Here is a 14,740-nt window from a genome sequence, read left to right on the forward strand (position 1 = left end):
TTTAAAGAACTGTTCGGCACGGATGGCAGAGGAGTTAAAACAAGCTGCCCCGAGCTTTGTTTAATCACGCGAAGGTTTACTTTACGCCGAACGGTTTGGATTGTACGCCGTTGCCCTGCCGGGACTGCTGGAGCGAGTGTCTTTTTTTTCTCGATTCTATCAAAAAACTGTTCAAGACGCTAAGACAGTTACTCTACTAAATTAAGAGACTGTTAGAATAGCGTGGTTCAGAATTTGATAGAAAGAAAAGGAGTGCCTAGCATTAGCATCAGGTGTTTGGACTTTGGTTGTAGACTGAGGACTGAACTTCTCAGTAAATTAGAGATTCTGGTCTCATCAGTAATCTTAGTTTAAAACCTGATGAAGGTACTGGCTGGAAGGAATTCGGATCTTAACAGATCGACAGACGTTTTAAGACTAACGAAAACATTCGATTTATTAAGTAGAAAATTTGCCTTATATAGGGGTTTGAGCCTAGAAAGATCTGTCTCCTCCTAAGATCTTCCTAACGTAATGTTGATTAGAACGAAAGAGACAGAAAGTATTCCTAATCTAAACTTATCCATCGTTCTCCTTCAAGATCATGTGAGGCATTTCGGGACCAACGCATTGACTTTGAACTTTTACTTCTTTGCATCGTCTTGGGTGATTCGAGAACGTTCTTCAATTATTGTGTAATCAGTTGGTTACAATCCGTGGATTTTCGTTTGTATGAGTTGTTGTTGTTTGGAAAATTTACGTATTTTAATATCAAAGACAGAAGGCAACACACAGCAGCGAGAGGGTTAGTACCACTGCAGAAACACTCGAACGATACTAAAGGGAGAACAATCGTAGTCTTAAGCTAAAAATGGAGAATGATCGGCAAAAGGCATGCGAGTGGCCATGTTCTAAAAGAAAAAAACCTTCTAATTGGCAGAAGCAATCAGGCGTCCGTGTAGACCGGTATCGTGAAGTGTAGTGCATATATAATACAAACCTCCCCCCCCCCCCCCCCCCCTTTGTGGGGTTTGGGCTGGACAGTCTACCTCCGTTCAGGTAATTAATTTTTATTATCCTGGCGGAAATTTCCCTGACAGAATTTGATAATTCTCAGGACTTCTTGTGATTTTGTACACACTTAGTTTTTTCTACCGAGATCGGCTGTGCAAATCTCGGCACAAAAAGTTTTACTGAGATCTCAGCAAAAGTGACATTTGATTGCTAAGTCTCGGATAATGCTTAGCTGAATCTCAGCAAACAAATGAAATGTTTGCTGAGATCTCAGTAAAACTTTTTTTGCCGAGATTTGCACAGCCGAGCCCGGTAGAAAAAACTAAGTGTGTACATTTTGTACACCTCGTACCATAAATAAAACGGTCTTACACGGCTCGGCTCGGAAGTCAAGATGGCTTCCGAGCCTAATAGTAAATGATCCTCGATCGTCCGTCAGGGACGATTCCCTCAGGCCGGTGGCCTTTATTATCAAGGAGGGTCCCGTCTCGGCTCGACCAAGGTGGCCATGCCACGGTCAGCCGATGCCGTCAACGACGGAAGACGCCTGCCAGCCAAATGAGCCAGCAACGCCTGCTGAGCCGTATGTGCAACCGGTGAACACTCGTGTTTATTTCAGTTACCATGGGACGTAATTTGTGATTAGCCCCGGTCCCTTTCAAATTGTATCATTATTTGCGTACGGCCCTTATATTTGAAATGACATTTCACATTCATCTAGTGGTGGCCAATTTTCATTCGAATAATCAGCTAATCGATTAACGAACCGAAAAATAAAATATTTGTAATCGGTTATATCATGCCGATATAAGCATTAACATCTCCAGAGGATCATCACCGATCGTTTCAAACATGTGCTGCACTCTCATTGGTGGAAAAATGGCAGCACAGCGAACAAAAAATAATCGATTAGTTGTTAATCGAGTAATTAAAAAATGGGACATCTCTGATTTTGGTGTGATTGTTTTGATAAAAATGAGCGCAAAATTTCATCTCTACCGAGGGGGCAGCAAAACCACAAAATTACCTTGAATACGGGGGGTATTCATTGGATGAAAGGGACCGTGAAAAAGGACACTAAAATAGAAAGTTTTTCTTCCGACAGTTTCATCTTAGTATTCATCTTTGGTATGTGGCTGATGAACGCCACCAGATCCGCCATTCTCCCAAAGCGGCAACAACACTGTCTGCAGCCCGCGCCGCAAGTTTTCGGCCACACGGTAGTGCAGGAGCAGCCGTGTAGGCCAACGCCAGCGTCGCGACGCCGAAGGAGAATCTGCTGCAACAGTGAGTACCGTACCGTTTATAAACTCTCGCATACGCGTCACATATATGTGAAAACCCACACCCACACGCCACAGAAAAGGGCAAATAAATGTTAGAAAATGTGAATATTCCTGTGTGTTTCATACTTTGTCCGCGTAGCCCCTCCGAATACCCAGTAACATGCCAGCCCTGCGACGCAGTTCAGGGGTCTCATGCTACTGAGCTAGTTACCCGGGAGTGTCTGGTCATGCCATAGTCACAATTGCTAATTCATCGCATTCACAACAAGAACCTTTCGTAGAAAATCGGATGACACATCCAGAGGTAGCCAGAAACGTTTCGGAATCGGCAAGCAAATTCCAGGAGAAGCCAATTCCAGGGGAAGCTCGGAAAAATCTTCCAATAGAAGCCAGAAAAAATACTCCAGAAGAAACTCATGGAGAAACTATAGATTTCAATGATTTGTCTTATGAAAAATAATGTTGACAAAAAATATTGAATCGGAGCAGACGGAAACGGAACCGTGTTGACCACTCGTCTTTCAACGCTTGGGGAAATGAAATGTCAAAGGCGTATAAGAGCTACCTCACGTTACCCGAAAATCAGTCATAAGTCACGTTTATAAAATTCATATCTGTTTTTCATAAGTCGAACCTTGTGAAATTCTTAAGCCTATTTGCCTCAGTGTATCTCTGGACTACCTTGGAGGTTTTGGAACTTCATAAATGCTCTTACGATTTTCTTAAAATTGATGGAGCATCAGCATTGAAGTTCTCTGATCTTCCCGATTATTATTTTTTTTTTATTTTTAAAAGTTAAAAGGAACTTCGTTGAAGTTTTCGGCAATTCCCTGAAGGGCATCAATAAATATGTTTGCGTTCCGTTTTGCGTCAGTTTGAATAGGTTAACTGTCAAATCCACGCTAACCCTTACCCCAAGCTCCTCCCCTGATCCTATCCTTCGACAATGTACCTCTCTATCTTCGGGTAAGTCGCGAGTATTCGGCCCAACTCCTACTAGACATAGAATTAAGTGAATTTTGTTACAAACAAAAACAATGAACTATCGGCTCCGTAAAGCTAACGCGATTGAGCCTTCCAAATAAACGAACTAGTTTAAAAAAAAATCCACCAGTATCTAGGAACTCCTTTGAAATTTCAGCAATTTTCTTGAAATTAATTGAGCTGTCCCGCTTAGCGTTTCCTACCCGGGACATCCCGGGAACTTGACCAAAATTAACGTTTCCCAATTCCCTTGAATGTGTTCCAAATTCCTGGAAAAGAATTTAAGAAGGATTATTGGTTGAAAGTTACAAGAAATTTCTCAGAGGAGTCATAAGAAACTTCTAAGGAGAAAGTTTTAAGAAACTTCCATAGGAAGTTCGAAGGTCTTCTAAGGGCAATCGGAAGCATGATCTGCACACTTAGAAAACTCAATGTAAATGTCAAAATTGACGTTCGTATATGTCACTCTCAGAGCATCTAAATTTACATGATTTTTTTTCTAAAAGTATGTCTTAAGAAGTTTTTCCTGGCCTCCTCCGGAAATTTCCTCTGGTTTCATTCGGAAAATTCTTCTAACTTCTCCTACACACTTAGAAATGCTTAATCTTACACGTGACGGTGTCAAAGACGGATGCCGTCTCGTGTAAAATTAGTTATTTCTAAGTGTGCATTTCTATGCGATGCCAAAAAGATTTAACAACGAAATGAGACGAAACTTCCGTGATGTCAGGGATAGTTAAAAACGATTGAATAGAAACTACCAATGAAATGTTTAAGAAACTTACTGAAGAAGTTGGATGAACATCCTTCCGGTTGGAATGAGACCCATTTCGTCAAATATCCGCACGCCCACCGAGAAAATGGCAGCGTGGCTAGTAGATGAAATGAAGAACTACCCCGTAACGCATGGAAAAAGTGTTAAAAATTCGGTAGATTTGGTTGAGCAGCTAGAAGGGTTCAAGTTGAGACGAGGTGAGATTTTGGTATCGTTTGATGTTGCAGCACTATTCCCTAGCGTACCAATCGCCGACGCTTTAAGAAGCCTGCGTCAACATCTAGAACGCAGTCGAGCGCCACACAATCACATCCAGGCTTATCTGCTTGTGGCTGAGGTATGCATGAACCAGAATTTTTTCACTTTTAGAGGGAAATTTTTACAAAGAAACGTTTGGTCTAAGCATGGGCAGCAAACTTTCGCCTCTCCTGGCGAACATCTTCATGAGTGACTTTGAAGCCGATGCTTAAAAACACAAGTTTTTCCCACGTGTTTGGAGGCGCTATGTAGATGATGTTTTTGCACCAGTGAAAGAACGCTACTTAGAACAAACTGTAAGTCTACTTAACTCCCGGCACAGTTCAATAAAATTCACGGTAGAAAAAGAGGTGGATGGGAAATTGCCCTTTCTGGATCTAATGATAACCAGAAAGGAGGACGACACCCTGAAATTTGGTATTTATCGCAAACCGACGTCCACCGATCGCTACATTACTTCCGATTCCAACCACTTTGGAGCTCAAAAACAAGCCGCTTTTCACTCCATGGCACACCGTGCTTACAATGTACCCATGGAGGATGACGAGTTTGCAGAGGAAAGAATTCGTATCTACAAAGCAGCTGAAGTGAATGGGTACGAAAAGGAGTTCGTGGACAAAATTCTCCGAAAACACAAACGAAAGAAGCACCGACAAAATATAATCACACTAGAACCAATGAGAGAAGAAGTAAAAAGAATCAGTCTGCCGTTCTATCCCAAAATTACGAATCCAATCAAATCCACACTCAGTGTTCACTCGGCTGTCGACAAAAGCAGGCCACTCTCGATGTGTGCTACGCGATCGTCTGTTTTCTCGACAGCAACCATTGTGTGGTCCTCCTCATTGTTCTTCATCAGCAGTTCTTTCGGTCGATGCGTCGTCGACTTTGGAAAACAACCGTTTCGTGATGAGTGTGTGAGTGCTGACCACGTTTTGTGTCCATTGCTGCAATGGACGCGCTCTGACCCTCGTTGGCATACAACAATTTGCCATACAATGAAACTACTGGAAGCGGCTCCAGTTCTGATGGAGGAGGCTTTTTGGATAGCGGAAGATAAAGTGTTTATTGTGTTGTACCTTTTGACTATAGTTTTAAGATGTATTGTATAGTGACCAAGAATCCTCGGCTCTGTAAAGTTAATTCGGTTGAGCCTTATCAAATAAATTAGTAAACAAAAAAAAAAAAAATCCACACTCAAGCGACAAGGACTACAGGTAGTACATAAGAGCGACAACACTTTGCGTGACCTGTTGTGTAATTTGAAAGATAAAGTTCCGCCGGATGAACAGTCTGGAATTTATCAAATTCCATGCAAGGATTGTCCTTCAGTCTATATTGGACAAACGCGCCGCAAAGTAAAGGTCCGCCTAAAGGAACATAAACATGCTGTAGACAACAGAAAATCAAATGAATCAGCTGTGGCAGTACACACAATTAGCTTAAACCATAACATTGACTGGAAAGGTGCAAAACTCATTAAATCCGTCAGAATCATCATTAATCACCAATGCTGCTGAACCATTAATGAATGAAGATGAACCCCCCATTATATCCTGCCTTTTCAACCTGACAAATGTGAGAATCCAGTAGCTTCTCTTCTCTTCTTTTTGGACGTGTACGGAACAACGTATGAACATCCAAGTAATCAGTCGGACATTGTCCCGTAGATGGGCAGCATCACGCCCGAAACCGGTCGACAGTAAGGTAAATTTTAATTTATTTTAAAGTTGTAAGAACGGTAAGTGTTGTGTCTTGTCTCGCGTCGCGTCTTGTGAATATCCTTCCGGAAGTCAAAAGAAACTACCGTGGAAGCCAGAAGGACTTCTGCAAGAACCTGTCGATGATTAAGATGATAATTTATAGGAAAGTTGAAAGAGACTTCTGGGAGAATTCGGAGTTATCTTCTGGGTCAAAAGAAACTATCAAGGGAACACACTTAGAAAAATTAATGTAAATTTAGGTGTTCTGAGAGTGACATATACGAGCGTCAATGTTGACATAATGTTGAGTCATAACAGATGCGAAATATAGTTAAATGTAACGTACTTTTCGTCGAGCATCGAACTGTTCAGTCTCGGAGCACTTAATATTACATGACATGTTTGTTTACGTCTCATCTTTTATTTCAAAGATGGATTCCGTCACGTGTAAAATTAGTTATTTCTAAACGTGTAGTCGAATAGAACATTCCGGAAGAAGTTGGAGAAAAAATCGACGTCAATCTATTCAGCGGGACAAACTGAACGGATTTCAACGTTGATACGTAGCGTACCATAGCGGACCATAGCGTACCTCAAAGCTTCCCGGAAAACCCGTGTCCCACTGGATAGACATAAGATTCTGGCAATGACCGCATGGATCGACCATTTAAATAACTGGTAAGTTCTATCAGAAAGTTAATTTCAGTTAGGTACGTTGGTCATGACCGATTAGAAAGTGTTCAAGCGATATCTTATGATGGAGTTTTCTAATCAGCACCATGTGTCTCCATAATTATTCTAGATTTTTAACGTTTTCGTTCGCAAATAGGGGAAATGATGGCTTCGGCATGACAGACTATTTTCGGCAACTCAAATTGAAACACTAATTTCACTGGATTTTCTTACGAAAACACTTCGCCGAATGCATTCAAACGATTCTTTTGGCTTCAATTTGATTACATTTTTACTGAGAAGAAAGCAATCTAGCAGGGTTTTCTTGAAATGAAACACACGCACTACAAAATGCTGCTGATTTCGAGTTGCCGATGAAAGCACAGCTGTTTAACACGCAGCTCAAATAGAAAGGTTGCCGAATAAAAAGATGTTGCCCACAATAGTCGCTCTCACTACAGAAGATTGGAGCTTTGTAAAAGTGTTTCAAAACAGTTTTTGACCATTTTTTCGACTGAAATTGTTAGAGCAGCTGGCAGCAAAAGATTGTAAATAAACCAATACTGCATATGTGTGCGTTCCTTAGAGAAAAGGGCTATAGAAAGATGGTCACTGCTTAGGTTGCCGAGAATACGTTAATTGGGTTCTTTAAGGGTATTGAGGTAAATGCATATTCGTAATCTTCATTAAAAATGGAACCCAAATCCAAAATTTCATCAATTTTGGTACACTGGAACTATTTTAAATAAGTACGATTACATTTGCAAAAATCACCTTATTAGCGCCCCTCGGTGTCACTTTGTATGGAAGCGAGCTGTTAGTTTGTCAGTTTAGTGCCAAACAGTGAAGTTATTATTTTGCTTTAAATCTTGATTTAAAAATCGAGATGAAAGTGTGTGGGCTCGAAAAAAATATCGCTGTGTTCAGAAAACGAAGCTCTTTCCGATGATATATAAAAACCGATATATTTTTCTAAATTAAAGAACCCAATTCCCCTAGTATATTAAAGGGATTCAAATTAAAAAAAATGTTTTAAATCCTAAAATTGGCTAAAATGCACTTAAGTATAATGTTTTTATTAGAAATCGGTAATTTTTTTTTTTGAGGAATCCAATTCTATGGTCAGAATTTATATATAATCCGGTTCAAAAAGTTTAGTATACGCATTTAAGTGAAAATGAGAGTTCCGTTAAAAATTAATTACAGATTCCTAAAGTATGCATTTGGTACATTACATTTCCGAGGAAATTTGGTCGATTCATCCGGTCATTGCCGAAATTTTATGTCAATCCAGCGGGAACCGATTTTTCCGGGAAGCTTTGAGATACGTTCAAAATCCTTGAAGGTACGCTATGGTACTCTATTGGTACATTCCAAAACAAGTATCAACTTTGAAATTCGTTAAGTTTGTCCCGCTGGATAGATTGACGTGAAAAATCGAGAGCAGCTCGCAAACATTTCCTGATGAAAGTAACTGTTTTAAATTTAAGTGGATAAACTAGATGAAGTAAAAATTCTGATGGATAACTGCCAAGAATTTAACTTATTACCATTCTGAACAATGAAACACTACCCAACTAACATTTTCAGCTTTGTAAACCAACTTTTCCAGCGTTGTGCTGTAAAGAAGCTGAAAAGAAGCTGCAGATACAGCTACAAGCAAAAGCTAGCAAAATAGTTTTGGAGAGCGTTTACTCAACTTTCTCACAACCATTATTCAATTTGTCAGTCGCACTGAATAACATCAGCCAATAAACGCTAATGTCACTTCTATACACACACTAATCAACTTTCAACTTGTAGCTGCAAAACAAAGCTAACAAAGTGAATATATTACTCATTTGATGGCATTTAAACAACCAACCACTCTTGCTGAATAACATAAACATCAAAAGTGCTTTTTCAACAACTAAACAACCTGTACTCAGCTTATAAACTGTGTTAGAGCAACTTCGGATGCATTTTCACAGTCAACTAGGTTTATTTTTAGACGTGTGCAGTTTTACAGCTTTTACTCTGCTCTTTTATAACTAGTCGAGAAAAGCCATTCGTGTGCACTATTATAAAGCCTCTACTCAGCGATTTTGTTGTAGAAGGGAATGTTGATTTGTTTACATAAGTTCAAAATGTTGGCGTAGCACAGTTGGTAGTGTCAAGGTTTGCCAATGAGGTCGTCTCGAGTTCGATTCCAGGTTCCGGTGCAGGGTAAATAATTTGGTGATGATTTGTAGCTAATTTCGATTAATTTGATTCACAGCAAAATAAACTCAATAAATTCCTTCATAAAAAAGCGTAAACAGTATTTAACCCAGCTTCAAAAGAAAGCTGTGTAGTGATTATTGGATAACCGGGAAAAGGTTGAATAAGCGCCTTTCAAGTTCACACACAACTAAACAGCAGGATTAACAGCTGTATAGAAGCGTTAATGGATATGCAATAAGAGCTTCTCCCGACCGTTGCAACAGCCATAAGTAGCTGACTAAGTTCGCCAGATTTGCTTGTATAGAGGTTGAGTAAAGGTTTCCTCATATCGTATAACGTTTGAATCCAGCTTGGGGCTGTATAAATGAAATGAGTAAAGCGTTTACATTGTGAAAATTGTTAGTTGGGTAGTCTCAGAGCTTCCATAAAGTTTTCACAATTCTTCTGAAACAAATGGTATTGTCCAGAAAATCATACAATTTCCCTGAAGTTTTTTGGAATTGTGAAGTTTAAAAAATATTTGATTTGTTTTCTTGAAGGTACTGGAGTTCTATGGGATGTCCTGAAATTTCCGGGTTCTCGAGTTTAATAGAACATAATAAAACAGTCTTTAATTTATGAAAACAGATCGACAGATCTTGGAACTTAAACTACAGTTTGACGTTTCTGAAGATTCAGAACTTCTTAAAAGTTCCTGCAATTTTCCTGAAGCATCCCTGAATTAATAATTCATTGTTCATTGATTGTCCCAAAATTCACTTAATTCTATGTCTAGTAGGAATTGGGCCGAATACTCGCGGCTTACCCCAGGTTAGAGGGGTACATTGTCGAAGGATAGTATCAGAGAAGGAACTAGGGTTCCGGGGAAGTTGAAACCATTCGAGTGAATCCTCAAGAAGCTTCCTAGGGAAGTCTAAACTACTGTCCGCGAAGAATAGGAAAATAATTTCAGGGGAAGTTTGGATGAATCTTCTAAGGGACGATTAAATACATTTCAGGAAATATCCCTTCAATATGAGAACAGAAGATTTAACGCTATCTGCGTTGTTTGATTTTTTCTCCCGGTTCAGAAATTTGTGGCATCGCGAGTGATAATTTTAATTTTAGTTTATTTACGCGGTGATGATGTTGGTTCACTCGCAACTATTTTTGAAAAAATTAAGTGTTTTCGAACGAAAGTGTACCATAAGTGCTTCTGAAAGTGTTTCGCAGTTGGGTGTGGTAAAATTCGTGCATTCCCGTTTGATTTTGGAAATACGTAGCACAAAATTGGCCACCGATTCCTTTTTTTGCCGTTCGACGACGACGGGTGTGCTTTCGCAAGAGTAACGTTTATTGCATCCGTTTCTTTGCACGGAAGTGTTTTTTTTTTTGGAACTGGCGTAAGTGTGCCTGTGGCTTGCATCGAGTGACGGAGATTGACTGGACGGGCGGTGGCTGGTGGCCGTGAACGGTTACTGGGGAAAGCACTAGATCCGAACCTCCTCCCAGATCACCATGGCAATACAGGAAGTATCACAACAAAGGTAATTGCTATTAGATATTTTGTAAAAAGTGACAGATAGCGGGCATGAAGAACCAGTGGAGGTGCCGGGCAAAGGTGTTTATCCTAGACAAATGGTAAGCTACAAATTCTTTGTTGTCGTTGTCGTAATCGCCGTCGTAGTCGTAGGTACTACCGTTGGTATATTTAAAATTAAACATCAACCGCTGAAAATATGAATTATCGCGTATTTCTGTTGTTCATTACATTCCAAGTGAAATTCATTGCTTGCTATGATTGTCTGAACCATGCATAAAGAGAAAATCGAAACATTGAACGTCGCGTGAAAGTGGATCTTAATGAAGGCCTAAGTACTCTTTCGTAGCTTTTAGTTTTAGGATTTCAAAGATCGTCGGTTGCAGTGACTTGCTTACTGAGGAGAAAGACGCGGTCCCAGATCCTTTCATATTAAAAATATTAAAATATCGCTTGTTTATCGTGTATTTTGTAAAACTTTTCGTTGTCGTCGGAGCCGGGTTTGAATAGTTATAAAAACTTGAGTAACGCTATAATGTGATATGAGAGGCTCGGTGGCCTTAGAGCAACCGTTTTTGCTTACTGAGCAGAGCATCATGAGTCTAGTCTCAGGCCCATCCACATTCAAGATTCGTCAATGATTAAAAAGGAGCTCGTCTCTTTTTTGCTTACTGAGCAGAGGACCGTGGGTTCAATCCCAAGCTCCTTCGCGTTATACGATCGTTAGGACATCAATTCAGCTTATCGTTTACCAAAACGAACCCTGCTGCTAACCCAACCCTCTTACCCAACATCTGTAACTCTACTGTCTGTATCCCGGTAAAAACGCTCAGTAGCAAGAAACCTCTCGAGCTGTGTCTCAAGGTCGGCTTACTACTGGGTAATCTGGAGGGGCTTCGCGATCCTAATGTGCAGTACTGTCACCTGACTAAAAGCTATGGAAAGTTTAAGTGACACAGTAATGAAAGGGTGTATACTAATTGTTTATTAATAAAAGCTATAGCAGGTGTTAATTGGATTTCTAATAGTAGTTCTATTGAATTTTATGGGTGTACAATGGGTTTTTACTATGGGGGTTTGACGTACCGGTACTGAACTGCTGCCGTTGATTCTGCTCCGCCGAAGACTACTCTGCCGATGCAGCGCTCGCCGATGATCCTACGTACGACGAGCTTGACGTCGGGCAAATCAAGCCTGACAGGGTGGTGATGTTGGAACAACAGATCGACTTAACTTGATGGCGATCTGCGGTCTCCTGGCGTCTACCCTCGTTGACGAGAATCACCAGAGTCCAGGCAAGGCCGGAGTGACTCTGCTGAGAGGGGTCCTCTTTTGTGTTTAGAGCCGCCTTGGCCTGAGGAATGCGGCGATTTTGACCTTGCAATGCCAAATCGAAATGATGTCCTTTACTGTTAGGATTAATAGCCACTAAATAATCCGACTCGTGTGCTTCCTGACCGACTTAGTCGGTTGGTTCACAAAATGGCGATGTACCGAATGGTACCACAAAAAGGTTCTGTGAGGGCAACGGGGTTTATTTTTATTAATTATCGTACTAGTCTATGGTCATTCGATTAATGTTAGCTATCCGTAATTAATTAGATAAGCCGTATTACCGGATTGAACAGATAGGTATTTCCGAGATTCACCACTCACTTTTATTACTTTAAGGACACTTGGTTTTAACGATCCGAAGCACATGAACGCCAGATACTGATTGAGGAATGGCGGTTTTCCTTCGCACTTTTCCCATCTCATTGCTATTCTCGTGAGACGTTACCCTAGTAGCACGCTTGTCACAAATCAATTGTAGAAACTTATATACGACTTATTTCAGTCATAAACAAGTTGCTCTAACTTATTGTGATGAAAGTGTGCTACTCGGGTATTTTCCACCCATTTTGAATTCATAGTTTCGCCCGAATGTTGTTGTACCCACTGATAGAATACTCATACCCACTGTACGGTTTTAAATAATTTTCAAAATTAAAAACAATTAATCCTACTAACAAATTAACATTTTTTTACAACGAATACTAACCCTACTAATCCAACACCAAATAACTTTAAGAGACGTGACGGTACATTTAACAACTATGCACAAATTAAAAATCTAACATGTTCTGTAATAAACGGTTACACATCCCTGTGATTCTATGTGGAAGTGCAGAGGAGTCCTCAGCTTCCAACAAAGCGAGTGTCACGTCAACACTTTCCTACCCATAACTTTCTTGACCTGCGTTCAGGCGCGGCTGGCGCTGGTATTGCCTAATTCGAGATCACCAGTTTTTACACATTGAGGATGATTGCTAGTCCCAAGCATCGTCTATTGGTTCCCTGTGTAATTACAGCTGTTCTGGCAATAACAGAGTAGCAACCGTGGGCGCTCAATCATGCTCATGCTCATGCTCAGGAAATATCCCTTCAATATGATCCTATTGGTTCACTGAATACAAGTATTTCCTGGTTCTCAGGAACTACCGAGATGGGCCTTCAGCTGTTTCTCAGCCAAAAATGGCAAGGAATTGGAAACAGTAGTCGAAAGAGTATCAAGCATAAGACATTTTTAAAGATTAATAGTTTTTTTAGCTTTTGAGGCTCAAATAAATTGAGATAAAGTCAAAATAGTTTCCTCTTACAGCTCAGCGCGAGCAATCAATAATAATTTTGATTATTAAAAGAAATCAGTATAAATGGGTGTAAAATCTCAAAAATCGGTATTCTGGGAAACCATATCGATACACCGGTATCAAGTTCGAAAATCGGTATAAATATCGATTTATCGGTATATCTGGCAACGCTTGTGTCAATGTCATCTAAACCAGTGTTGTATGCGTTCTTAATGGCAAAATCCAGTACCCAGTAGTTCCAGGTTCTGGCCCTGCAAGTAGCTGACGATGTTGTGGAGCCATTGTTTGAGGTTTGCTTCCTCTAGAGGACGGGGTTTTGCTGGGAAAGGTAAATATTCAACCGGAACAGCTCCAAGGATTGTGGCTCAAAGAAACGTGCAAACGTCAACGACTCTACCAAGGAGGCAGTAAGCGCAAAAATCAAATGTACACGGAGAGCACTTTCGCTAAATTTCCGAATGACAAAAGGCTGCAGCTTACCAACTCCAAACGGCTCTGTAGTAACTGTCTAGGAAGAAATCATTTGGCTCGAGATTGTCCTTCCAAATTTCGGTGCAAGACATGCTCAAAGAAACATCATTCACTGCTCCACCCTGGTTTTCCTGGTTCTGGTTCTGCTCCTACTCCAGCAGTGAATGACAACGAGGAATCACCTGTTCCATCAACATCGGGTGGTGCTTCGAACTCTGGTGGTTTGGTTACTAGTTCGGCGGCATCAATTACAATTAATCTGACGATGGGACAGCCAAAATCGCACGTGTTTCTGCAAACGGTTCTGCTGAACGTCAAGGTTATTTGGGGAAGGATTCATCTTGCAAGGGCACTTCTGGATTCTGGATCGCAAGCTAACTTAATGTCTGAAAATCTCTGTAAGCTACTCCGGTTACCAAGGCGGGACAGACAATCGCTTCTCGGGTGCAAGATTTCTCAAAGGCTCTGGATTTTCTGGTTATGGAGCATGTTACCGATGATCAGCCTTCTGTTTCTCTTCCGTTGACTCAGTGGAAACCTCCTGCTAACATGGCACTAGCTGATCCGGAATTATTTGTATCTGGTCCGATCGATCTGGTTTTGGGTGCTTAGTATTTTTACGACTTCCTCGTGGCCGGCTTCAAGTTCGCAAATTCGACAGTACGCTTCCAGTATTTGTCAGTACGATATTCGGATGGGTAGCTACAGGCGAAAAAGAATCCATGGATGAGGCGACGAACATCACTTGCCATGTAGCGAAGGTGGATTCGTTAGACAAGGCTATTGAAAAATTCTGGACAGTGGAGGAGCTCGAGACTAAAAAACCACGTTCGCAAGAAGAAGAGGACTGTGAAGCACACTTCAAGAATACTGTAAAGCGTGACAGTACTGGCAGGTACATAGTACGTTATCCTAAACGCATGGAATTTCACAGCATGGTTGGAGAATCGAAACAAGCGGCTTTACGGCGATTTCTTCAAACAGAAAAACTGTTGAACGGTGACCCCAATCTACGCAAGCATTACGTGGATTTTATGCAGGAGTATTTGGACCTAGGGCACATGAAATGCATCGGTATGGCCAATGACGATCGGTTGGATGAAGACAAAACAGTCTGTTATCTTCCGCATCATCCGGTGTTTAAGGAATCTAGCTCGACCACAAAGGTATGGATTGTCTTCCATGGGTCGGTGAAAACATCTTCTTTGGTTAAGATATTTACCGTAAATTCCATTAATATAGGGAGC

Source organism: Ochlerotatus camptorhynchus, unplaced genomic scaffold, assembly GCF_037179485.1.
Source record: "Ochlerotatus camptorhynchus isolate MF236.1 unplaced genomic scaffold, CSIRO-AGI_Acam_v1.1 ptg000434l, whole genome shotgun sequence".
Classification (NCBI taxonomy): domain Eukaryota; kingdom Metazoa; phylum Arthropoda; class Insecta; order Diptera; family Culicidae; genus Ochlerotatus; species Ochlerotatus camptorhynchus.